Source organism: Stenella coeruleoalba (assembly GCF_951394435.1).
Source record: "Stenella coeruleoalba genome assembly, contig: scaffold_92, whole genome shotgun sequence".
Classification (NCBI taxonomy): domain Eukaryota; kingdom Metazoa; phylum Chordata; class Mammalia; order Artiodactyla; family Delphinidae; genus Stenella; species Stenella coeruleoalba.
The window spans coordinates 334,715-360,173 of NW_027645961.1; the positions used below are offsets into that span (position 1 = coordinate 334,715).

General features: G+C 43.7%; 1 long non-coding RNA gene across 1 annotated transcript in view; it reads right to left on the bottom strand.

The window, feature by feature from the left end:
- The window catches only part of LOC307181432, a 158,632-nt gene extending 133,559 nt beyond the window's left edge, over positions 1-25,073 (bottom strand). Inside the window, exon 1 of the long non-coding RNA XR_013826762.1 lies at positions 24,991-25,073. This is a non-coding gene — a long non-coding RNA (uncharacterized lncRNA). The remainder of the gene's footprint in view (positions 1-24,990) is intronic.
- Between the last annotated feature and the right edge of the window lie 386 nt (positions 25,074-25,459).

The window sequence follows — 25,459 nt, forward strand, 5'->3', positions numbered from 1 at the left end:
AACACAGCAGTGAAAAGGAGCTAAACCCCATTATAGAAATAAATTTTAAAAACAAAACGCTGAAACAATGAAAGAGAGAAAAATTCTTACAAAATTCGCTCAGGGGCTGTGATGCAACCTGGATTGACCACATATAAACCCACAGCTGGATAAGACATAAGGCTGGACACTTGGGGCTGACAGGATTGGTGAGCTTTGGTGAGCAACTGCCGAAAGTTTAATGCAATACTTCATGCTACTCAGTCCAAGGGTCCCAACACTCCAGGTTGAAGGGAATCTTCCTACAGCTAAACCATGCTTGGGAAACCCAGCGACTGGTATACCATATGATCGGGAAAGGTTTCTAAAACGCACCTCATTTTTCCTCTCCTGGGGCTCCGGATCGACATTCCAGCCGCTTTACTAACAACATCCCAACATGGAGTCAATGCCTTTAAGTTCTGGTATCGCACAGTCTGCAGTTAGTGCAGAGGATGAATGGGAATAGGGGGAACCAGTGAGAAACTAGCTGTAGCGGTTTCAATGGGCACATGTCACTCTAATATCACATCAGTAAGAAGAATTAACCAAAGGCACAGCAGGTACCCCAGAAGAAAAATAGGGCTTCAAGGAATCCTGTGGTTATGGGGCAATACCACAAAAATAAGAGCTAAAAAATGGAGCTAAGGGCCACTGCAATTCAAAAACCTGCAGAGTTATAAAGGCCAACTATTTTTAAAAAATATATTGAGGTAAGGCTATGAAGAGGCATTGAAAGCAAGGCAGAATTGCAGGAAACCGATTTCAGGAGGTAGACTGGAATTGCATTGAAAGCATATGAAGAGAGTCAGAAACTCGACAATGATGCACTTGGCCAAAAAGGGCGTATGTGTTTTTTCCTGAATATATTCAGGAAAAAACGCATACGCACTTTTTGGCCAACCAAGCAAGCTTGCAAAGGAAATCTGCACTACAATGAAGTCTCACTTCCACCTGGTCAAAAGGGCCATCTGAAAAAAGTGTAAAATCCATAAAGGCACGACAGGCCATGGAGAACTGGGAGCCTTCTTATGCTGATGGGCGGGATGTAAATTGCCAACAGCCACTCTGGAGAAGTGTATGGTGTTTCCTGAAACATCTAAAAAACAAAGCAACAGAGCCTAGGGCACTTCCACTTATGGTCCTATAGCTTAGGGAAATTAAAATCAAAAAGACACAGCCACCCCAAAGTTTGGGACGGCTCTGTTTACAAGAACCTCGTTTACAGTACAAGTTCAATATCGCAGAAAGTGAAAAATGGATAAAGAACTTGTGGTACTTACGTACAATGCAATATCACTCAGCAATGAAATCTATGTCATCAGGCCCGTAGCAGCATAATGAGTGGATTCAGGTATGATGATTCGAACTGAAATAAGTCACACAGAAAAGAAACATCATAAGGTATCACTAATACAGAGAATGTGAACTTGGCTACACATGAACTGAATTACAAAACAGAACAGTGTCTCAAGTTTAGAAAACCAACTTATGCTTGCTTAAGGGGGAAGGTGAGTTAGGGTGCTGCATAAAACCAGAGATTGAAATGAGCACAGATAAAGTTCCTTAAGCCAAATATGGAATAGACAAGAGCTACTCCTTGCTCAACGAAATGGACTCAACACCGCATATTAAACGCCTAAGAATGTACCTGACTTGTAAGTATCTTAAAACCTATGGATTGCTATGTCTCCGAAAGAGAATCAAGCATATGTACAGGGGCATAAACGCAGCAGTGATAGGATTGGATAGGTTCAGTGAGCAAATGAAGACCCTTTGAAGTCATATTGCATGGTACCCATTCCACGGGTTTCAACTACCCAGGTTTAAGGTATTCTTCCTTCAGCTAAAACATGCATGTGGAACCTAGAGTATGATCAACCATGTGATCGGGAGACGTGTTCAAATATGTCTCAGTTTTCGTACCCTGGTACTCGGGTGCAACATTCCAGACGCTTTACTAACACTCTCCCTACTTGGAGAGTCAGTGCCTTTAACCTCCTGTTTGCCCCAGTTTGCAATTTCTGCGGAAGATGAACAGGAATAGCGAGAACCAATGAGAGACTAGCTGGAGGTGTCTGGACGGGCAAATTTAACTCTCATTTCCCACCAGGAAGAGGAATTAACCAAAGGCTCAGCGTGCCGTGCCGGAACCAGATTAGGGCCTGAAGCCATCCTGCGGTGTTGCGGCCAGGTCACAAGAAAGCGAGTTGAAGAAAGGAGCTCAGGGGCACTGTAATTCACAAACCTGCAGAGTTATAAATGACAGCTATCGTCCAAAAATAGACTGAAGTAAGGCTGCCAAGAGGACTTGAAAGCGGGGCAGAATTGCAGGAAACCGATTTCAGGAGGTAGACTGGAATTGCATTGAAAGCATAGGAAAAGAGGCAGAACGTCCACAATGATGCACTTGGCCAAAAAGGGCGTATGCGTTTTTTCCTGAATATATTCAGGAAAAAAAGCATACGCACTTTTTGGCCAACCAAGCAAGCTTGCAAAGAAAATCTGCACTACAATGAAGTCTCACTTCCCCCCGGTCAAAAGGGCCATCTGAAAAAAGTGTAAAATCCAGAAAGGCAGGACAGGCCATGGAGAACTGGGAGCCTTGTTATGCTGATGGGCGGGATGTAAATTGCCAACAGACACTCGGGAGAAGTGCATGGTGTTTCCTGAAACATCTAAAAAACAAAGCAACAGAACCTAGGGCACTTCCACTTATGGTCCTATAGCTTAGGGAAATTAAAATCAAAAAGACACAGCCACCCCAAAGTTTGGGACGCCTCTGTTTACAAGAACCTCGTTTACAGTACAAGTTCAACATCGCAGAAAGTGAAAAATGGATAAAGAAGTTGTGGTATTCACTTACAAAGCAATATCACTCAGCAATGAAATCTATGTCATCAGGCCCTTAGCAGCACAATGAGTGGATTCAGGTATGATGATTCTAACTGAAGTAAGTCACACAGAAAAAGAAACATCATAAGATATCAGTAATACACGGAATGTAAAGTTGGCTACACAGGAACTGAATTACAGAACAGAACAGGGTCTCAAATTTAGAAAACCAACTTATGCTTGCTTAAGGGTAAAGGTGAGTTGGGGTGCTGCATAAAACCAGAGATTGAAATGAGCACAGATAAAGTTCCTTAAGTCAAATATGGAATAGACAAGAGCTACTCCTTGGTCAACGAAATGGACTCAACACCGCATATTAAACGCCTAAGAATGTACCTGACTAGTAAGTATCTTAAAACCTATGGATTGCTATGTCTCCGAAAGAGAATCAAGCATGTGTACAGGGGCATAAACGCAGCAGTGATAGGATTGGAGAGGTTCGGTGAGCAAATGAAGACCCTTTGAAGTCATATTGCATGGTACCCATTACATGGGTCTTAACTCTCCAGGTTTAAGGTATTCTTCCTTCAGCTAAATCATACATGAGGAACCCAAGTATGATCAACCATGTGAACGGGAGACGTGTTCAAATATGTCTCAGTTTTCCTCCCCTGGTACTCGGGTGCAACATTCCAGACGCTTTACTAACACTCTCCCCACTTGGAGAGTCAGCGCCTTTAACCTCCTGTTTGGCCCAGTTTGCAATTTCTGCGGAAGATGAACAGGAATAGCGAGAACCAATGAGAGGCTAGCTGGAGGTGTCTGGACGGGCAAATTTAACTCTCATTTCCCACCAGGAAGAGGAAATAACCAAAGGCTCAGCGTGCCGTGCCGGAACCAGATTAGGGCCTGAAGCCATCCTGCGGTGTTGCGGCCAGGTCACAAGAAAGCGAGTTGAAGAAAGGAGCTCAGAGGTACTGTAATTCACAAACCTGCAGAGTTATAAATGACAGCTATCGTCCAAAAATAGACTGAAGTAAGGCTGCCAAGAGGACTTGAAAGCGGGGCAGAATTGCAGGAAACCGATTTCAGGAGATAGACTGGAATTGCATTGAAAGCATAGGAAAAGAGGCTGAACGTCCACAATGATGCACTTGGCCAAAAAGGGCGTATGCGTTTTTTCCTGAATATATTCAGGAAAAAACGCATACGCCCTTTTTGGCCAACCAAGCAAGCTTGCAAAGGAAATCTGCACTACAATGAAGTCTCACTTCCCCCCGGTCAAAAGGGCCATCTGAAAAAAGTGTAAAATCCAGAAAGGCAGGACAGGCCATGGAGAACTGGGAGCCTTGTTATGCTGATGGGCGGGATGTAAATTGCCAACAACCACTCGGGAGAAGTGTATGGTGTTTCCTGAAACATCTAAAAAACAAAGCAACAGAACCTAGGGCACTTCCACTTATGGTCCTATAGCTTAGGGAAATTAAAATCAAAAAGACACAGCCACCCCAAAGTTTGGAACGGCTCTGTTTACAAGAACCTCGTTTACAGTACAAGTTCAACATCGCAGAAAGTGAAAAATGGATAAAGAAGTTGTGGTATTTACTTACAAAGCAATATCACTCAGCAATGAAATCTGTGTCATCAGGCCCTTAGCAGCACAATGAGTGGATTCAGGTATGATGATTCTAACTGAAATAAGTCACACAGAAAAAGAAACATCATAAGATATCAGTAATACACGGAATGTAAACTTGGCTACACAGGAACTGAATTACAGAACAGAACTGTGTCTCAAATTTAGAAAAAAAACTTATGCTTGCTTAAGGGTAAAGGTGAGTTGGGGTGCTGCATAAAACCAGAGATTGAAATGAGCACAGATAAAGTTCCTTAAGCCAAATATGGAATAGACAAGCGCTACTCCTTGCTCAATGAAATGGACTCAACACCCCATATTAAACGCCTAAGAATGTACCTGACTAGTAAGTATCTTAAAACCTATGGATTGCTATGTCTCCGAAAGAGAATCAAGCATGTGTACAGGGGCATAAACGCAGCAGTGATAGGATTGGAGAGGTTCGGTGAGCAAATGAAGACCCTTTGAAGTCATATTGCATGGTACCCATTCCACGGGTTTCAACTACCCAGGTTTTAGGTATTCTTCCTTCAGCTAAAACATGCATGTGGAACCTAGAGTATGATCAACCATGTGATCGGGAGACGTGTTCAAATATGTCTCAGTTTTCCTCCCCTGGTACTCGGGTGCAACATTCCAGACGCTTTACTAACACTCTCCCCACTTGGAGAGTCAGTCCCTTTAACCTCCTGTTTGGCCCAGTTTGCAATTTCTGTGGAAGATGAACAGGAATAGCGAGAACCAATGAGAGGCTAGCTGGAGGTGTCTGGACGGGCAAATTTAACTCTCATTTCCCACCAGGAAGAGGAATTAACCAAAGGCTCAGCATGCCGGGCCGGAACCAGATTAGGGCCTGAAGCCATCCTGCGGTGTGGCGGCCAGCTAAAAAGAAAGCGAGGTGAAGAAAGGAGCTCAGGGGCACTGTAATTCACAAACCTGCAGAGTTATAAATGACAGCTATCGTCCAAAAATAGACTGAAGTAAGGCTGCCAAGAGGACTTGAAAGCGGGGCAGAATTGCAGGAAACCGATTTCAGGAGGTAGACTGGAATTGCATTGAAAGCATAGGAAAAGAGGCAGAACGTCCACAATGATGCACTTGGCCAAAAAGGGCGTATGCGTTTTTTCCTGAATATATTCAGGAAAAAACGCATACGCCCTTTTTGGCCAACCAAGCAAGCTTGTAAAGGAAATGTGCACTACAATGAAGTCTCACTTCCCCCCGGTCAAAAGGGCCATCTGAAAAAAGTGTAAAATCCAGAAAGGCAGGACAGGCCATGGAGAACTGGGAGCCTTGTTATGCTGATGGGCGGGATGTAAATTGCCAACAACCACTCGGGAGAAGTGTATGGTGTTTCCTGAAACATCGAAAAAACAAAGCAACAGAGCCTAGGGCACTGCCACTTATGGTCCTATAGCTTAGGGAAATTAAAATCAAAAAGACACAGCCACCCCAAAGTTTGGGACGCCTCTGTTTACAAGAACCTCGTTTACAGTGCAAGTTCAACATCGCAGAAAGTGAAAAATGGATAAAGAAGTTGTGGTATTTACTTACAAAGCAATATCACTCAGCAATGAAATCTATGTCATCAGGCCCTTAGCATCACAATGAGTGGATTCAGGTATGATGATTCTAACTGAAATAAGTCACACAGAAAAAGAAACATCATAAGATATCACTAATACACGGAATGTAAACTTGGCTACACAGGAACTGAATTACAGAACAGAACAGGGTCTCAAATTTAGAAAACCAACTTATGCTTGCTTAAGGGTAAAGGTGAGTTGGGGTGCTGCATAAAACCAGAGATTGAAATGAGCACAGATAAAGTTCCTTAAGTCAAATATGGAATAGACAAGAGCTACTCCTTGCTCAACGAAATGGACTCAACACCGCATATTAAACGCCTAAGAATGTACCTGACTAGTAAGTATCGTAAAACCTATGGATTGCTATGTCTCCAAAAGAGAATCAAGCATGTGTACAGGGGCATAAACGCAGCAGTGATAGGATTGGAGAGGTTCGGTGAGCAAATGAAGACCCTTTGAAGTCATATTGCATGGTACCCATTACACGGGTCTTAACTCTCCAGGTTTAAAGTATTCTTCCTTCAGCTAAAACAGGCATGTGGAACCCAAGTATGATCAACCATGTGAATGGGAGACGTGTTCAAATATGTCTCAGTTTTCCTCCCCAGGTACTCGGGTGCAACATTCCAGACGCTTTACTAACACTCTCCCCACTTGGAGAGTCAGCACCTTTAACCTCCTGTTTGGCCCAGTTTGCAATTTCTGCGGAAGATGAACAGGAATAGCGAGAACCAATGAGAGGCTAGCTGGAGGTGTCTGGACGGGCAAATTTAACTCTCATTTCCCACCAGGAAGAGAAAATAACCAAAGGCTCAGCGTGCCGTACCGGAACCAGATTAGGGCCTGAAGCCATCCTGCGGTGTTGCGGCCAGGTCACAAGAAAGCGAGTTGAAGAAAGGAGCTCAGAGGTACTGTAATTCACAAACCTGCAGAGTTATAAATGACAGCTATCGTCCAAAAATAGACTGAAGTAAGGCTGCCAAGAGGACTTGAAAGCGGGGCAGAATTGCAGGAAACCGATTTCAGGAGGTAGACTGGAATTGCATTGAAAGCATAGGAAAAGAGGCAGAACGTCCACAATGATGCACTTGGCCAAAAAGGGCGTATGCGTTTTTCCCTGAATATATTCAGGAAAAAACGCATACGCCCTTTTTGGCCAACCAAGCAAGCTTGCAAAGGAAATCTGCACTACAATGAAGTCTCACTTCCCCCCGGTCAAAAGGGCCATCTGAAAAAAGTGTAAAATCCAGAAAGGCAGGACAGGTCATGGAGAACTGGGAGCCTTGTTATGCTGATGGGTGGGATGTAAATTGCCAACAACCACTCGGGAGAAGTGTATGGTGTTTCCTGAAACATCGAAAAAACAAAGCAACAGAGCCTAGGGCACTGCCACTTATGGTCCTATAGCTTAGGGAAATTAAAATCAAAAAGACACAGCCACCCCAAAGTTTGGGACGCCTCTGTTTACCAGAACCTCGTTTACAGTACAATTTCAACATCGCAGAAAGTGGAAAATGGATAAAGAAGTTGTGGTATTTACTTACAAAGCAATATCACTCAGCAATGAAATCTATGTCATCAGGCCCTTAGCATCACAATGAGTGGATTCAGGTATGATGATTCTAACTGAAATAAGTCACACAGAAAAACAAACATCATAAGATATCACTAATACACGGAATGTAAACTTGGCTACACAGGAACTGAATTACAGAACAGAACAGGGTCTCAAATTTAGAAAACCAACTTATGCTTGCTTAAGGGTAAAGGTGAGTTGGGGTGCTGCATAAAACCAGAGATTGAAATGAGCACAGATAAAGTTCCTTAAGTCAAATATGGAATAGACAAGAGCTACTCCTTGCTCAACGAAATGGACTCAACACCGCATATTAAACGCCTAAGAATGTACCTGACTAGTAAGTATCGTAAAACCTATGGATTGCTATGTCTCCAAAAGAGAATCAAGCATGTGTACAGGGGCATAAACGCAGCAGTGATAGGATTGGAGAGGTTCGGTGAGCAAATGAAGACCCTTTGAAGTCATATTGCATGGTACCCATTCCACGGGTCTCAACTCTCCAGGTTTAAGGTATTCTTCCTTCAGCTAAAACATGCATGTGGAACCCAAGTATGATCAACCATGTGAACGGGAGACGTGTTCAAATATGTCTCAGTTTTCCTCCCCTGGTACTCGGGTGCAACATTCCAGATGCTTTACTAACACTCTCCCCACTTGGAGAGTCAGCGCCTTTAACCTCCTGTTTGGCCCAGTTTGCAATTTCTGTGGAAGATGAACAGGAATAGCGAGAACCAATGAGAGGCTAGCTGGAGGTGTCTGGACGGGCAAATTTAACTCTCATTTCCCACCAGGAAGAGGAAATAACCAAAGGCTCAGCGTTCCGTACCAGAACCAGATTAGGGCCTGAAGCCATCCTGCGGTGTTGCGGCCAGCTCAAAAGAAAGCGAGTTGAAGAAAGGAGCTCAGGGGCACTGTAATTCACAAACCTGCAGAGTTATAAATGACAGCTATCGTCCAAAAATAGACTGAAGTAAGGCTGCCAAGACGACTTGAAAGCGGGGCAGAATTGCAGGAAACCGATTTCAGGAGGTAGACTGGAATTGCATTGAAAGCATAGGAAAAGAGGCAGAACGTCCACAATGATGCACTTGGCCAAAAAGGGCGTATGCGTTTTTTCCTGAATATATTCAGGAAAAAACGCATACGCCCTTTTTGGCCAACCAAGCAAGCTTGCAACGGAAATCTGCACTACAATGAAGTCTCACTTCCCCCAGGTCAAAAGGGCCATCTGAAAAAAGTGTAAAATCCAGAAAGGCAGGACAGGCCATGGAGAACTGGGAGCCTTGTTATGCTGATGGGCGGGATGTAAATTGCCAACAACCACTTGGGAGAAGTGTATGGTGTTTCTTGAAACATCTAAAAAACAAAGCAACAGAGCCTAGGGCACTGCCACTTATGGTCCTATAGCTTAGGGAAATTAAAATCAAAAAGACACAGCCACCCCAAAGTTTGGGACGCCTCTGTTTACAAGAACCTCGTTTACAGTACAAGTTCAACATCGCAGAAAGTGAAAAATGGATAAAGAAGTTGTGGTATTTACTTACAAAGCAATATCACTCAGCAATGAAATCTGTGTCATCAGGCCCTTAGCATCACAATGAGTGGCTTCAGGTATGATGATTCTAACTGAAATAAGTCACACAGAAAAGAAACATCATAAGATATCAGTAATACACGGAATGTAAACTTGGCTACACAGGAACTGAATTACAGAACAGAACAGGGTCTCAAATTTAGAAAACCAACTTATGCTTGCTTAAGGGGAAAGGTGAGTTGGGGTGCTGCATAAAACCAGAGATTGAAATGAGCACAGATAAAGTTCCTTAAGTCAAATATGGAATAGACAAGAGCTACTCCTTGCTCAACGAAATGGACTCAACACCGCCTATTAAACGCCTAAGAATGTACCTGACTAGTAAGTATCGTAAAACCTATGGATTGCTATGTCTCCAAAAGAGAATCAAGCATGTGTACAGGGGCATAAACGCAGCAGTGATAGGATTGGAGAGGTTCGGTGAGCAAATGAAGACCCTTTGAAGTCATATTGCATGGTACCCATTACACGGGTCTCAACTCTCCAGGTTTAAGGTATTCTTCCTTCAGCTAAAACATGCATGTGGAACCCAAGTATGATCAACCATGTGAACGGGAGACGTGTTCAAATATGTCTCAGTTTTCCTCCCCTGGTACTCGGGTGCAACATTCCAGACGCTTTACTAACACTCTCCCCACTTGGAGAGTCAGCGCCTTTAACCTCCTGTTTGGCCCAGTTTGCAATTTCTGCGGAAGATGAACAGGAATAGCGAGAACCAATGAGAGGCTAGCTGGAGGTGTCTGGACGGGCAAATTTAACTCTCATTTCCTACCAGGAAGAGGAAATAACCAAAGGCTCAGCGTGCCGTACCGGAACCAGATTAGGGCCTGAAGCCATCCTGCGGTGTTGCGGCCAGCTCAAAAGAAAGCGAGTTGAAGAAAGGAGCTCAGGGGCACTGTAATTCACAAACCTGCAGAGTTATAAATGACAGCTATTGTCCAAAAATAGACTGAAGTAAGGCTGCCAAGAGGACTTGAAAGCGGGGCAGAATTGCAGGAAACCGATTTCAGGAGGTAGACTGGAATTGCATTGAAAGCATAGGAAAAGAGGCAGAACGTCCACAATGATGCACTTGGCCAAAAAGGGCGTATGCGTTTTTTCCTGAATATATTCAGGAAAAAACGCATACGCCCTTTTTGGCCAACCAAGCAAGCTTGCAAAGGAAATCTGCACTACAATGAAGTCTCACTTCCCCCCGGTCAAAAGGGCCATCTGAAAAAAGTGTAAAATCCAGAAAGGCAGGACAGGCCATGGAGAACTGGGAGCCTTGTTATGCTGATGGGCGGGATGTAAATTGCCAACAACCACTCGGGAGAAGTGTATGGTGTTTCCTGAAACATCTAAAAAACAAAGCAACAGAACCTAGGGCACTTCCACTTATGGTCCTATAGCTTAGGGAAATTAAAATCAAAAAGACACAGCCACCCCAAAGTTTGGAACGGCTCTGTTTACAAGAACCTCGTTTACAGTACAAGTTCAACATCGCAGAAAGTGAAAAATGGATAAAGAAGTTGTGGTATTTACTTACAAAGCAATATCACTCAGCAATGAAATCTGTGTCATCAGGCCCTTAGCAGCACAATGAGTGGATTCAGGTATGATGATTCTAACTGAAGTAAGTCACACAGAAAAAGAAACATCATAAGATATCAGTAATACACGGAATGTAAACTTGGCTACACAGGAACTGAATTACAGAACAGAACAGGGTCTCAAATTTAGAAAACCAACTTATTCTTGCTTAAGGGTAAAGGTGAGTTGGGGTGCTGCATAAAACCAGAGATTGCAATGAGCACAGATAAAGTTCCTTAAGCCAAATATGGAACAGACAAGAGCTACTCGTTGCTCAACGAAATGGACTCAACACCGCATATTAAACGCCTAAGAATGTTCCTGACTAGTAAGTATCTTAAAACCTATGGATTGCTATGTCTCCGAAAGAGAATCAAGCATGTGTACAGGGGCATAAACGCAGCAGTGATAGGATTGGAGAGGTTCGGTGAGCAAATGAAGACCCTTTGAAGTCATATTGCATGGTACCCATTCCACGGGTCTGAACTCTCCAGGTTTAAGGTATTCTTCCTTCAGGTAGAACATGCATGTGGAACCTAGAGTATGATCAACCATGTGATCGGGAGACGTGTTCAAATATGTCTCAGTTTTCCTCCCCTGGTACTCGGGTGCAACATTCCAGACGCTTTACTAACACTCTCCCCACTTGGAGAGTCAGCGCCTTTAACCTCCTGTTTGGCCCAGTTTGCAATTTCTGCGGAAGATGAACAGGAATAGCGAGAACCAATGAGAGGCTAGCTGGAGGTGTCTGGACGGGCAAATTTAACTCTCATTTCCCACCAGGAAAAGGAAATAACCAAAGGCTCAGCGTGCCGTGCCGGAACCAGATTAGGGCCTGAAGCCATCCTGCGGTGTTGCGGCCAGGTCACAAGAAAGCGAGTTGAAGAAAGGAGCTCAGGGGCACTGTAATGCACAAACCTGCAGAGTTATAAATGACAGCTATCGTCCAAAAATAGACTGAAGTAAGGCTGCCAAGAGGACTTGAAAGCGGGGCAGAATTGCAGGAAACCGATTTCAGGAGGTAGACTGGAATTGCATTGAAAGCATAGGAAAAGAGGCAGAACGTCCACAATGATGCACTTGGCCAAAAAGGGCGTATGCGTTTTTTCCTGAATATATTCAGGAAAAAACGCATACGCCCTTTTTGGCCAACCAAGCAAGCTTGCAAAGGAAATCTGCACTACAATGAAGTCTCACTTCCCCCCGGTCAAAAGGGCCATCTGAAAAAAGTGTAAAATCCAGAAAGGCAGGACAGGCCATGGAGAACTGGGAGCCTTGTTATGCTGATGGGCGGGATGTAAATTGCCAACAACCACTCGGGAGAAGTGTATGGTGTTTCTTGAAACATCTAAAAAACAAAGCAACAGAGCCTAGGGCACTGCCACTTATGGTCCTATAGCTTAGGGAAATTAAAATCAAAAAGACACAGCCACCCCAAAGTTTGGGACGCCTCTGTTTACAAGAACCTCGTTTACAGTACAAGTTCAACATCGCAGAAAGTGAAAAATGGATAAAGAAGTTGTGGTATTTACTTACAAAGCAATATCACTCAGCAATGAAATCTGTGTCATCAGGCCCTTAGCATCACAATGAGTGGCTTCAGGTATGATGATTCTAACTGAAATAAGTCACACAGAAAAGAAACATCATAAGATATCAGTAATACACGGAATGTAAACTTGGCTACACAGGAACTGAATTACAGAACAGAACAGGGTCTCAAATTTAGAAAACCAACTTATGCTTGCTTAAGGGGAAAGGTGAGTTGGGGTGCTGCATAAAACCAGAGATTGAAATGAGCACAGATAAAGTTCCTTAAGTCAAATATGGAATAGACAAGAGCTACTCCTTGCTCAACGAAATGGACTCAACACCGCATATTAAACGCCTAAGAATGTACCTGACTAGTAAGTATCGTAAAACCTATGGATTGCTATGTCTCCAAAAGAGAATCAAGCATGTGTACAGGGGCATAAACGCAGCAGTGATAGGATTGGAGAGGTTCGGTGAGCAAATGAAGACCCTTTGAAGTCATATTGCATGGTACCCATTACACGGGTCTCAACTCTCCAGGTTTAAGGTATTCTTCCTTCAGCTAAAACATGCATGTGGAACCCAAGTATGATCAACCATGTGAACGGGAGACGTGTTCAAATATGTCTCAGTTTTCCTCCCCTGGTACTCGGGTGCAACATTCCAGACGCTTTACTAACACTCTCCCCACTTGGAGAGTCAGCGCCTTTAACCTCCTGTTTGGCCCAGTTTGCAATTTCTGCGGAAGATGAACAGGAATAGCGAGAACCAATGAGAGGCTAGCTGGAGGTGTCTGGACGGGCAAATTTAACTCTCATTTCCTACCAGGAAGAGGAAATAACCAAAGGCTCAGCGTGCCGTACCGGAACCAGATTAGGGCCTGAAGCCATCCTGCGGTGTTGCAGCCAGCTCAAAAGAAAGCGAGTTGAAGAAAGGAGCTCAGGGGCACTGTAATTCACAAACCTGCAGAGTTATAAATGACAGCTATCGTCCAAAAATAGACTGAAGTAAGGCTGCCAAGAGGACTTGAAAGCGGGGCAGAATTGCAGGAAACCGATTTCAGGAGGTAGACTGGAATTGCATTGAAAGCATAGGAAAAGAGGCAGAACGTCCACAATGATGCACTTGGCCAAAAAGGGCGTATGCGTTTTTTCCTGAATATATTCAGGAAAAAACGCATACGCCCTTTTTGGCCAACCAAGCAAGCTTGCAAAGGAAATCTGCACTACAATGAAGTCTCACTTCCCCCCGGTCAAAAGGGCCATCTGAAAAAAGTGTAAAATCCAGAAAGGCAGGACAGGCCATGGAGAACTGGGAGCCTTGTTATGCTGAAGGGTGGGATGTAAATTGCCAACAACCACTCGGGAGAAGTGTATGGTGTTTCCTGAAACATCTAAAAAACAAAGCAACAGAACCTAGGGCACTTCCACTTATGGTCCTATAGCTTAGGGAAATTAAAATCAAAAAGACACAGCCACCCCAAAGTTTGGAACGGCTCTGTTTACAAGAACCTCGTTTACAGTACAAGTTCAACATCGCAGAAAGTGAAAAATGGATAAAGAAGTTGTGGTATTTACTTACAAAGCAATATTACTCAGCAATGAAATCTGTGTCATCAGGCCCTTAGCAGCACAATGAGTGGATTCAGGTATGATGATTCTAACTGAAGTAAGTCACACAGAAAAAGAAACATCATAAGATATCAGTAATACACGGAATGTAAACTTGGCTACACAGGAACTGAATTACAGAACAGAACAGGGTCTCAAATTTAGAAAACCAACTTATGCTTGCTTAAGGGTAAAGGTGAGTTGGGGTGCTGCATAAAACCAGAGATTGAAATGAGCACAGATAAAGTTCCTTAAGTCAAATATGGAATAGACAAGAGCTACTCCTTGCTCAATGAAATGGACTCAACACCGCATATTAAACGCCTAAGAATGTACCTGACTAGTAAGTATCTTAAAACCTATGGATTGCTATGTCTCCGAAAGAGAATCAAGCATGTGTACAGGGGCATAAACGCAGCAGTGATAGGATTGGAGAGGTTCGGTGAGCAAATGAAGACCCTTTGAAGTCATATTGCATGGTACCCATTACACGGGTCTTAACTCTCCAGGTTTAAGGTATTCTTCCTTCAGGTAGAACATGCATGTGGAACCCAAGTATGATCAACCATGTGAACGGGAGACGTGTTCAAATATGTCTCAGTTTTCCTCCCCTGGTACTCGGGTGCAACATTCCAGACGCTTTACTAACACTCTCCCCACTTGGAGAGTCAGCGCCTTTAACCTCCTGTTTGGCCCAGTTTGCAATTTCTGCGGAAGATGAACAGGAATAGCGAGAACCAATGAGAGGCTAGCTGGAGGTGTCTGGACGGGCAAATTTAACTCTCATTTCCCACCAGGAAAAGGAAATAACCAAAGGCTCAGCGTGCCGTGCCGGAACCAGATTAGGGCCTGAAGCCATCCTGCGGTGTTGCGGCCAGGTCACAAGAAAGCGAGTTGAAGAAAGGAGCTCAGGGGCACTGTAATTCACAAACCTGCAGAGTTATAAATGACAGCTATCGTCCAAAAATAGACTGAAGTAAGGCTGCCAAGAGGACTTGAAAGCGGGGCAGAATTGCAGGAAACCGATTTCAGGAGGTAGACTGGAATTGCATTGAAAGCATAGGAAAAGAGGCAGAACGTCCACAATGATGCACTTGGCCAAAAAGGGCGTATGCGTTTTTTCCTGAATATATTCAGGAAAAAACGCATACGCCCTTTTTGGCCAACCAAGCAAGCTTGCAAAGGAAATCTGCACTACAATGAAGTCTCACTTCCCCCGGTCAAAAGGGCCATCTGAAAAAAGTGTAAAATCCAGAAAGGCAGGACAGGTCATGGAGAACTGGGAGCCTTGTTATGCTGATGGGCGGGATGTAAATTGCCAACAACCACTCGGGAGAAGTGTATGGTGTTTCCTGAAACATCGAAAAAACAAAGCAACAGAGCCTAGGGCACTGCCACTTATGGTCCTATAGCTTAGGGAAATTAAAATCAAAAAGACACAGCCACCCCAAAGTTTGGGACGCCTCTGTTTACAAGAACCTCGTTTACAGTACAATTTCAACATCACAGAAAGTGGAAAATGGATAAAGAAGTTGTGGTATTTACTTACAAAGCAATATCACTCAGCAATGAAATCTATGTCATCAGGCCCTTAGCAGCACAATGAGTGGATTCAGGTATGATGATTCTAACTGAAATAAGTCACACAGAAAAACAAACATCATAAGATATCACTAATACACGGAATGTAAACTTGGCTACACAGGAACTGAATAACAGAACAGAACAGGGTCTCAAATTTAGAAAACCAACTTATGCTTGCTTAAGGGTAAAGGTGAGTTGGGGTGCTGCATAAAACCAGAGATTGAAATGAGCACAGATAAAGTTCCTTAAGTCAAATATGGAATAGACAAGAGCTACTCCTTGCTCAACGAAATGGACTCAACACCGCATATTAAACGCCTAAGAATGTACCTGACTAGTAAGTATCGTAAAACCTATGGATTGCTATGTCTCCAAAAGAGAATCAAGCATGTGTACAGGGGCATAAACGCAGCAGTGATAGGATTGGAGAGGTTCGGTGAGCAAATGAAGACCCTTTGAAGTCATATTGCATGGTACCCATTCCACGGGTCTCAACTCTCCAGGTTTAAGGTATTCTTCCTTCAGCTAAAACATGCATGTGGAACCCAAGTATGATCAACCATGTGAACGGGAGACGTGTTCAAATATGTCTCAGTTTTCCTCCCCTGGTACTCGGGTGCAACATTCCAGATGCTTTACTAAAACTCTCCCCACTTGGAGAGTCAGCGCCTTTAACCTCCTGTTTGGCCCAGTTTGCAATTTCTGCGGAAGATGAACAGGAATAGCGAGAACCAATGAGAGGCTAGCTGGAGGTGTCTGGACGGGCAAATTTAACTCTCATTTCCCACCAGGAAGAGGAAATAACCAAAGGCTCAGCGTTCCGTACCGGAACCAGATTAGGGCCTGAAGCCATCCTGCGGTGTTGCGGCCAGCTCAAAAGAAAGCGAGTTGAAGAAAGGAGCTCAGGGGCACTGTAATTCACAAACCTTCAGAGTTATAAATGACAGCTATCGTCCAAAACTAGACTGAAGTAAGGCTGCCAAGAGGACTTGAAAGCGGGGCAGAATTGCAGGAAACCGATTTCAGGAGGTAGACTGGAATTGCATTGAAAGCATAGGAAAAGAGGCAGAACGTCCACAATGATGCACTTGGCCAAAAAGGGCGGATGCATTTTTTCCTGAATATATTCAGGAAAAAACGCATACGCCCTTTTTGGCCAACCAAGCAAGCTTGCAAAGGAAATCTGCACTACAATGAAGTCTCACTTCCCCCGGTCAAAAGGGCCATCTGAAAAAAGTGTAAAATCCAGAAAGGCAGGACAGGCCATGGAGAACTGGGAGCCTTGTTATGCTGATGGGCGGGATGTAAATTGCCAACAACCACTCGGGAGAAGTGTATGGTGTTTCCTGAAACATCTAAAAAACAAAGCAACAGAACCTAGGGCACTTCCACTTATGGTCTTATAGCTTAGGGAAATTAAAATCAAAAAGACACAGCCACCCCAAAGTTTGGAACGGCTCTGTTTACAAGAACCTCGTTTACAGTACAAGTTCAACATCGCAGAAAGTGAAAAATGGATAAAGAAGTTGTGGTATTTACTTACAAAGCAATATCACTCAGCAATGAAATCTGTGTCATCAGGCCCTTAGCAGCACAATGAGTGGATTCAGGTATGATGATTCTAACTGAAATAAGTCACACAGAAAAAGAAACATCATAAGATATCAGTAATACACGGAATGTAAACTTGGCTACACAGGAACTGAATTACAGAACAGAACAGGGTCTCAAATTTAGAAAACCAACTTATTCTTGCTTAAGGGTAAAGGTGAGTTGGGGTGCTGCATAAAACCAGAGATTGCAATGAGCACAGATAAAGTTCCTTAAGCCAAATATGGAATAGACAAGAGCTACTCCTTGCTCAACGAAATGGACTCAACACCGCATATTTAACGTCTAAGAATGTACCTGACTAGTAAGTATCTTAAAACCTATGGATTGCTATGTCTCCGAAAGAGAATCAAGCATGTGTACAGGGGCATAAACGCAGCAGTGATAGGATTGGAGAGGTTCGGTGAGCAAATGAAGACTCTTTGAAGTCATATTGCATGGTACCCATTCCACGGGTTTCAACTACCCAGGTTTTAGGTATTCTTCCTTCAGCTAAAACATGCATGTGGAACCCAGAGTATGATCAACCATGTGATCGGGAGACGTGTTCAAATATGTCTCAGTTTTCCTCCCCTGGTACTCGGGTGCAACATTCCAGATGCTTTACTAACACTCTCCCCACTTGGAGAGTCAGCGCCTTTAACCTCCTGTTTGGCCCAGTTTGCAATTTCTGCGGAAGATGAACAGGAATAGCGAGAACCAATGAGAGGCTAGCTGGAGGTGTCTGGACGGGCAAATTTAACTCTCATTTCCCAACAGGAAGAGGAAATAACCAAAGGCTCAGCGTGCCGTACCGGAACCAGATTAGGGCCTGAAGTCATCCTGCGGTGTTGCGGCCAGGTCACAAGAAAGCGAGTTGAAGAAAGGAGCTCAGGGGCACTGTAATTCACAAACCTGCAGAGTTATAAATGACAGCTATCGTCCAAAAATAGACTGAAGTAAGGCTGCCAAGAGGACTTGAAAGCGGGGCAGAATTGCAGGAAACCGATTTCAGGAGGTAGACTGGAATTGCATTGAAAGCATAGGAAAAGAGGCAGAACGTCCACAATGATGCACTTGGCCAAAAAGGGCGTATGCGTTTTTTCCTGAATATATTCAGGAAAAAACGCATACGCCCTTTTTGGCCAACCAAGCAAGCTTGCAAAGGAAATCTGCACTACAATGAAGTCTCACTTCCCCCCAGTCAAAAGGGCCATCTGAAAAAAGTGTAAAATCCAGAAAGGCAGGACAGGCCATGGAGAACTGGGAGCCTTGTTATGCTGATGGGCGGGATGTAAATTGCCAACAACCACTCGGGAGAAGTGTATGGTGTTTCCTGAAACATCTAAAAAACAAAGCAACAGAACCTAGGGCACTTCCACTTACGGTCCTATAGCTTAGGGAAATTAAAATCAAAAAGACACAGCCACCCCAAAGTTTGGAACGGCTCTGTTTACAAGAACCTCGTTTACAGTACAAGTTCAACATCGCAGAAAGTGAAAAATGGATAAAGAAGTTGTGGTATTTACTTACAAAGCAATATCACTCAGCAATGAAATCTGTGTCATCAGGCCCTTAGCAGCACAATGAGTGGATTCAGGTATGATGATTCTAACTGAAGTAAGTCACACAGAAAAAGAAACATCATAAGATATCAGTAATACACGGAATGTAAACTTGGCTACACAGGAACTGAATTACAGAACAGAACAGGGTCTCAAATTTAGAAAACCAACTTATTCTTGCTTAAGGGTAAAGGTGAGTTGGGGTGCTGAATAAAACCAGAGATTGCAATGAGCACAGATAAAGTTCCTTAAGCCAAATATGGAACAGACAAGAGCTACTCCTTGCTCAACGAAATGGACTCAACACCGCATATTAAACATCTAAGAATGTACCTGACTAGTAAGTATCTTAAAACCTATGGATTGCTATGTCTCCGAAAGAGAATCAAGCATGTGTACAGGGGCATAAACGCATCAGTGATAGGATTGGAGAGGTTCGGTGAGCAAATGAAGACCCTTTGAAGTCATATTGCATGGTACCCATTCCACGGGTTTCAACTACCCAGGTTTTAGGTATTCTTCTTTCAGATAAAACATGCAGGTGGAACCCAGAGTATGATCAACCATGTGATCGGGAGACGTGTTCAAATATGTCTCAGTTTTCCTCCCCTGGTACTTGGGTGCAACATTCCAGACGCTTTACTAACACTCTCCCCACTTGGAGAGTCAGCGCCTTTAACCTCCTGTTTGGCCCAGTTTGCAATTTCTGCGGAAGATGAACAGGAATAGCGAGAACCAATGAGAGGCTATCTGGAGGTGTCTGGACGGGCAAATTTAACTCTCATTTCCCAACAGGAAGAGGAAATAACCAAAGGCTCAGCGTGCCGTACCGGAACCAGATTAGGGCCTGAAGCCATCCTGCGGTGTTGCGGCCAGCTCACAAGAAAGCGAGTTGAAGAAAGGAGCTCAGGGGCACTGTAATTCACAAACCTGCAGAGTTATAAATGACAGCTATCGTCCAAAAATAGACTGAAGTAAGGCTGCCAAGAGGACTTGAAAGCGGGGCAGAATTGCAGGAAACCGATTTCAGGAGGTAGACTGGAATTGCATTGAAAGCATAGGAAAAGAGGCAGAACGTCCACAATGATGCACTTGGCCAAAAAGGGCGTATGCGTTTTTTCCTGAATATATTCAGGAAAAAACGCATACGCCCTTTTTGGCCAACCAAGCAAGCTTGCAAAGGAAATCTGCACTACAATGAAGTCTCACTTCCCCCCGGTCAAAAGGGCCATCTGAAAAAAGTGTAAAATCCAGAAAGGCAGGACAGGCCATGGAGAACTGGGAGCCTTGTTATGCTGATGGGCGGGATGTAAATTGCCAACAACCACTCGGGAGAAGTGTATGGTGTTTCCTGAAACATCTAAAAAACAAAGCAACAGAACCTAGGGCACTTCCACTTATGGTCCTATAGCTTAGGGAAATTAAAATCAAAAAGACACAGCCACCCCAAAGTTTGGAACGGCTCTGTTTACAAGAACCTCGTTTACAGTACAAGTTCAACATCGCAGAAAGTGAAAAATGGATAAAGAAGTTGTGGTATTTACTTACAAAGCAATATCACTCAGCAATGAAATCTGTGTCATCAGGCCCTTAGCAGCACAATGAGTGGATTCAGGTATGATGATTCTAACTGAAATAAGTCACACAGAAAAAGAAACATCATAAGATATCAGTAATACACAGAATGTAAACTTGGCTACAGAGGAACTGAATTACAGAACAGAACAGGTTCTCAAATTTAGAAAACCAACTTATGCTTGCTTAAGGGGAAAGGTGAGTTGGGTTGCTGCATAAAACCAGAGATTGAAATGAGCACAGATAAAGTTCCTTAAGTCAAATATGGAATAGACAAGAGCTACTCCTTGCTCAACGAAATGGACTCAACACCGCATATTAAACATCTAAGAATGTACCTGACTAGTAAGTATCTTAAAACCTATGGATTGCTATGTCTCCGAAAGAGAATCAAGCATGTGTACAGGGGCATAAACGCATCAGTGATAGGATTGGAGAGGTTCGGTGAGCAAATGAAGACCCTTTGAAGTCATATTGCATGGTACCCATTCCACGGGTTTCAACTACCCAGGTTTTAGGTATTCTTCCTTCAGATAAAACATGCAGGTGGAACCCAGAGTATGATCAACCATGTGATCGGGAGACGTGTTCAAATATGTCTCAGTTTTCCTCCCCTGGTACTTGGGTGCAACATTCCAGACGCTTTACTAACACTCTCCCCACTTGGAGAGTCAGCGCCTTTAACCTCCTGTTTGGCACAGTTTGCAATTTCTGCGGAAGATGAACAGGAATAGCGAGAACCAATGAGAGGCTATCTGGAGGTGTCTGGACGGGCAAATTTAACTCTCATTTCCTACCAGGAAGAGGAAATAACCAAAGGCTCAGCGTGCCGTACCGGAACCAGATTAGGGCCTGAAGCCATCCTGCGGTGTTGCGGCCAGGTCACAAGAAAGCGAGTTGAAGAAAGGAGCTCAGGGGCACTGTAATTCACAAACCTGCAGAGTTATAAATGACAGCTATCGTCCAAAAATAGACTGAAGTAAGGCTGCCAAGAGGACTTGAAAGCGGGGCAGAATTGCAGGAAACCGATTTCAGGAGGTAGACTGGAATTGCATTGAAAGCATAGGAAAAGAGGCAGAACGTCCACAATGATACACTTGGCCAAAAAGGGCGTATGCGTTTTTTCCTGAATATATTCAGGAAAAAACGCATACGCCCTTTTTGGCCAACCAAGCAAGCTTGCAAAGGAAATCTGCACTACAATGAAGTCTCACTTCCCCCCGGTCAAAAGGGCCATCTGAAAAAAGTGTAAAATCCAGAAAGGCAGGACAGGCCATGGAGAACTGGGAGCCTTGTTATGCTGATGGGCGGGATGTAAATTGCCAACAACCACTCGGGAGAAGTGTATGGTGTTTCCTGAAACATCTAAAAAACAAAGCAACAGAACCTAGGGCACTTCCACTTATGGTCCTATAGCTTAGGGAAATTAAAATCAAAAAGACACAGCCACCCCAAAGTTTGGAACGGCTCTGTTTACAAGAACCTCGTTTACAGTACAAGTTCAACATCGCAGAAAGTGAAAAATGGATAAAGAAGTTGTGGTATTTACTTACAAAGCAATATCACTCAGCAATGAAATCTGTGTCATCAGGCCCTTAGCAGCACAATGAGTGGATTCAGGTATGATGATTCTAACTGAAGTAAGTCACACAGAAAAAGAAACATCATAAGATATCAGTAATACACGGAATGTAAACTTGGCTACACAGGAACTGAATTACAGAACAGAACAGGGTCTCAAATTTAGAAAACCAACTTATGCTTGCTTAAGGGGAAAGGTGAGTTGGGGTGCTGCATAAAACCAGAGATTGAAATGAGCACAGATAAAGTTCCTTAAGCCAAATATGGAATAGACAAGAGCTACTCCTTGCTCAACGAAATGGACTCAACACCGCATATTAAACGTCTAAGAATGTACCTGACTAGTAAGTATCTTAAAACCTATGGATTGCTATGTCTCCGAAAGAGAATCAAGCATGTGTACAGGGGCATAAACGCATCAGTGATAGGATTGGAGAGGTTCGGTGAGCAAATGAAGACCCTTTGAAGTCATATTGCATGGTACCCATTCCACGGGTTTCAACTACCCATGTTTTAGGTATTCTTCCTTCAGCTAAAACATGCATGTGGAACCCAGAGTATGATCAACCATGTGATCGGGAGACGTGTTCCAATATGTCTCAGTTTTCCTCCCCTGGTACTCGGGTGCAACATTCCAGACGCTTTACTAACACTCTCCCCACTTGGAGAGTCAGTCCCTTTAACCTCCTGTTTGGCACAGTTTGCAATTTCTGCGGAAGATGAACAGGAATAGCGAGAACCAATGAGAGGCTAGCTGGAGGTGTCTGGACGGGCAAATTTAACTCTCATTTCCCACCAGGAGGAGGAAATAACCAAAGGCTCAGCGTGCCGTGCCAGAACCAGATTAGGGCCTGAAGCCATCCTGCGGTGTTGCGGCCAGGTCACAAGAAAGCGAGTTGAAGAAAGGAGCTCAGGGGCACTGTAATTCACAAACCTGCAGAGTTATAAATGACAGCTATCGTCCAAAAATAGACTGAAGTAAGGCTGCCAAGAGGACTTGAAAGCGGGGCAGAATTGCAGGAAACCGATTTCAGGAGGTAGACTGGAATTGCATTGAAAGCACAGGAGAAGAGGCAGAACGTCCACAATGATGCACTTGGCCAAAAAGGGCGTATGCGTTTTTTCCTGAATATATTCAGGAAAAAACGCATACGCCCTTTTTGGCCAACCAAGCAAGCTTGCAAAGGAAATCTGCACTACAATGAAGTCTCACTTCCCCCCCGGTCAAAAGGGCCATCTGAAAAAAGTGTAAAATCCAGAAAGGCAGGACAGGCCATGGAGAACTGGGAGCCTTGTTATGCTGATGGGCGGGATGTAAATTGCCAACAACCACTCGGGAGAAGTGTATGGTGTTTCCTGAAACATCTAAAAAACAAAGCAACAGAGCCTAGGGCACTGCCACTTATGGTCCTATAGCTTAGGGAAATTAGCAAAAAGACACTGCCACCCCAAAGTTTGGGACGCCTCTGTTTACAAGAACCTCGTTTACAGTACAAGTTCAACATCGCAGAAAGTGAAAAATGGATAAAGAAGTTGTGGTATTTACTTACAAAGCAATATCACTCAGCAATGAAATCTATGTCATCAGGCCCTTAGCATCACAATGAGTGGCTTCAGGTATGATGATTCTAACTGAAATAAGTCACACAGAAAAAGAAACATCATAAGATATCAGTAATACACGGAATGTAAACTTGGCTACACAGGAACTGCATTCCAAAACAGAACAGGGTCTCAAATTTAGAAAACCAACTTATGCTTGCTTAAGGGTAAAGGTGAGTTGGGGTGCTGCATAAAACCAGAGATTGAAATGAGCACAGATAAAGTTCCTTAAGCCAAATATGGAATAGACAAGAGCTACTCCTTGCTCAACGAAATGGACTCAACACCCCATATTAAACGCCTAAGAATGTTCCTGACTTGTAAGTATCTTAAAACCTATGGATTGCTATGTCTCCGAAAGAGAATCAAGCATGTGTACAGGGGCATAAACGCAGCAGTGATAGGATTGGAGAGGTTCGGTGAGCAAATGAAGACCCTTTGAAGTCATATTGCATGGTACCCATTCCACGGGTTTCAACTACCCAGGTTTAAGGTATTCTTCCTTCAGGTAAAACATGCATGTGGAACCCAAGTATGATCAACCATGTGAACGGGAGACGTGTTCAAATATGTCTCAGTTTTCCTCCCCTGGTACTCGGGTGCAACATTCCAGACGCTTTACAAACACTCTCCCCACTTGGAGAGTCAGGGCCTTTAACCTCCTGTTTGGCCCAGTTTGCAATTTCTGCGGAAGATGAACAGGAATAGCGAGAACCAATGAGAGGCTAGCTGGAGGTGTCTGGACGGGCAAATTTAACTCTCATTTCCCACCAGGAAGAGGAAATAACCAAAGGCTCAGCGTGCCGTACCGGAACCAGATTAGGGCCTGAAGCCATCCTGCGGTGTTGCGGCCAGCTCAAAAGAAAGCGAGTTGAAGAAAGGAGCTCAGCGGTACTGTAATTCACAAACCTGCAGAGTTATAAATGACAGCTATCGTCCAAAAATAGACTGAAGTAAGGCTGCCAAGAGGACTTGATAGCAGGGCAGAATTGCAGGAAACCGATTTCAGGAGGTAGACTGGAATTGCATTGAAAACATAGGAAAAGAGGCAGAACGTCCACAATGATGCACTTGGCCAAAAAGGGCGTATGCGTTTTTTCCTGAATATATTCAGGAAAAAACGCATACGCCCTTTTTGGCCAACCAAGCAAGCTTGCAAAGGAAATCTGCACTACAATGAAGTCTCACTTCCCCCCGGTCAAAAGGGCCATCTGAAAAAAGTGTAAAATCCAGAAAGGCAGGACAGGCCATGGAGAACTGGGAGCCTTGTTATGCTGATGGGCGGGATGTAAATTGCCAACAGACACTCGGGAGAAGTGTATGGTGTTTCCTGAAACATCTAAAAAACAAAGCAACAGAGCCTAGGGCACTGCCACTTATGGTCCTATAGCTTAGGGAAATTAAAATCAAAAAGACACAGCCACCCCAAAGTTTGGGACCCCTCTGTTTACAAGAACCTCGTTTACAGTACAAGTTCAACATCGCAGAAAGTGAAAAATGGATAAAGAAGTTGTGGTATTTACTTACAAAGCAATATCACTCAGCAATGAAATCTATGTAATCAGGCCCTTAGCATCACAATGAGTGGATTCAGGTATGATGATTCTAAATGAAATAAGTCACACAGAAAAAGAAACATCATAAGATATCAGTAATACACGGAATGTAAACTTGGCTACACAGGAACTGAATTACAGAACAGAACAGGGTCTCAAATTTAGAAAACCAACTTATGCTTGCTTAAGGGTAAAGGTGAGTTGGGGTGCTGCATAAAACCAGAGATTTAAATGAGCACAGATAAAGTTCCTTAAGTCAAATATGGAATAGACAAGAGCTACTCCTTGCTCAACGAAATGGACTCAACACCGCATATTAAACACCTAAGAATGTACCTGACTAGTAAGTATCGTAAAACCTATGGATTGCTATGTCTCCAAAAGAGAATCAAGCATGTGTACAGGGGCATAAACGCAGCAGTGATAGGATTGGAGAGGTT